Here is a 2,667-nt window from a genome sequence, read left to right on the forward strand (position 1 = left end):
TTAAATGCATTTAGTATTTCTTAAATATTCTCTTTTCCTAATAGGTTTTAAACTAATTCATTTCAGTAAGTTATCTCAAAATAAAACAAAATAATGTTTTGTTTTTTTTTTAATGAGAACTACACTGGCACCTAAGTTCACAGAATTTGATTGCATAATGATTGTCCATGGAGCAGGTGTCTTTTACACTCTTCACCTTAAATCTTGCATTGTAGGACAGAGAATTCAGTCAAGAAAGAAATTCTGGAGACGTTCGTTATGACTCTGAAGTGCTTAGGCAACCAAAAGAGAAAATTTCTGTAATTTGACTGTTGTTTCTATCTTTTCCTCTATATATCCTAGCATATTTCTTCTATATGATTCTTCATGAGAATGCAGAATGTTCTTAAAAGTTAACAAAATGATGTTGAAGAAAATCTGAAGTTCACATGTGTTATTCTTGTTAAAGCAGGAGATTTAATAAGTAATGAAGGTTTAATTTTGTGTCTGGCCATACAAGAAAAGTGTAAAAAGAACAATGAAATATATTTGCTATGAAAATATTCACAGGGTACCCAAATTCCATTATTTTTTTTTAATTTAGTTGGCTAACTCACTAAAGTACAGTTTATTTTCCTTCGCTCCCCAATGTGTCTGAGATAACATAAGAGCAATTTTGAAATAATCTGTATGTGACATCAGTGTATTCCTTTCTATAATATGGATCAACAATGCAGAAACATTGCAGAAGGAAATACATTAACATTTTAAAAAGCAAAGATACTCTAATTTACTGTAAAAGGTGTTGTGAAAATGGTAGAAAATTATAGCTGTTGCTCATTTATCTTTTTTTTTTCCCCTTGAATCTCCCAAACACACCAATGTGTATAGTTAAAATTTGATAACATTAGCCTTGATATCCTTGCACCCTGACCAGCTCCATTCTCTCCCACACTGTGTCCCCATCTAGACGTGGGCCTAGGCCTGACCCTGCTCCTTGGCCTTAGATCTCTGGACTAGCTTCGTAACCCAGACCTGCCACTGTATCCTGATTCCCTTCACTCAGTTTATGTCAATTCTCCAACTTATTTTGTTAGGCCCTCAACAGGATGCCCTCACTCCCACCTATCCCTTGGCCTCCTGGTCTGCCTGCCGCAGTCCTGTCTACTAAGCTCTTAAGTCAGATGCCACCCACAGTGCCACCTGCACCATGAGAAACTACACTCTCTCTTGGAACTTTATCTTCCTTCTACCCTTGGGTCCAAGCTCGCCCCTGCCATTTCCAACTCAGATCTCTGCAATACCAACTTAGATCCAGACCCTATCTACCACCTGTGTCCTGATCCACTGCAACTGGTCTGGCTGCATTCATCAGCTTCTGAGACCACACATTGTCTGAATGGTTTGTTAGATGCTTCACAGGCTGTCACCACTCCTATATTGTACCTGAGCTCTTGATCTGCCCGCCACAGACCTGACTACTTTTCAGATCTGCCAACTACCCTCCCAGAATCTGAAATACACACACAAACTTTTTATACCTGAGAAAAAAATCAATTCAACTAAAAAACGCAAAATAGAACTTCCTATCAGACACATAACTAAGAAAAGATATTCATATACTCAAACAGCAATGCAAAACACAAATACTATGAAAATCCAAGAGAATATATCCCCAACTAAACCCACCAAACTTACAGAATTGTGCTACAATAAGAATCACCCAGAGGAACCCCATGATGCAGCATTAAAAAGAACAATCATAAACATGATCAAAGAAATTAAAGAGCACACAGAAAATCTCAAACAGCACGAACAGGATAGGCATTAAGCCCCTCATTGAAGTTCAAGTATATATAAATATGCAGCTGAATGAAATAACACAACAATCCAGTTGTGAAAACCAAATTCAAAAAAAGAGATAAAAGTATTGAAGAAACACCAAGTCAAAATGAAGAAAGAATGTAAAAGCTCAATAAGTCAATTTGAAACAATAGTAGAAAGCCTCACAAGCAGAATGGATGAAACTGAAAACAGAATATCAAGACTGGATGACAAAGTTGCAAAACTGGATTACTCAATCAAAGACTATGAAAAATTTAAAAACACAGGAATGAAATATGCAGAAAATATGGGACACCATGAAAAGACCAAATCTACACATGATAAGCATACAACAAGAAGAGAAATCTCAGGTCAATGCCACTGACTAGATCTTCAATAGTATTATGGGAGGAAACTTCCACAATTTAAGGTAAGACATACCTATGCAGATACCAGAAGCACAGAGAACACTGATTAGACAGAAACTGCCCATGACATATCATAAAAGCCAAATGTACAGAAAAAAAGGGTAGGTACCAATCGCTGATAGAGAAAAACAAGTTATGTATAAAGAAATATTCATCAGAAGAACATTAGATTTTCAAAGCAAATTATGAAAGCCAGAACAACCTGGACCAAAGTACTCCCAGTTCTAAATGTCTATGGATGTCAACCCAGAATATTTTAGCCAGCAAAATTATTCATCATAATTGAAGGGGAATGAAAACTTTTTCAGGACACAAAGAAGCGGAACTATTCCATGTCCACCAATGCAGCCTTACAGAGAATATCTGAAGCAATGCAAAGGACCAAAGATAGGAATGACTATAGCCAGAAGCCTACATAAAGAAAACAAAAGAAACA

The sequence above is a fragment of the Nannospalax galili genome, unplaced genomic scaffold, assembly GCF_000622305.1.
Source record: "Nannospalax galili isolate Female #2095 unplaced genomic scaffold, S.galili_v1.0 scaffold308, whole genome shotgun sequence".
NCBI classification, from domain to species: Eukaryota; Metazoa; Chordata; class Mammalia; order Rodentia; family Spalacidae; genus Nannospalax; species Nannospalax galili.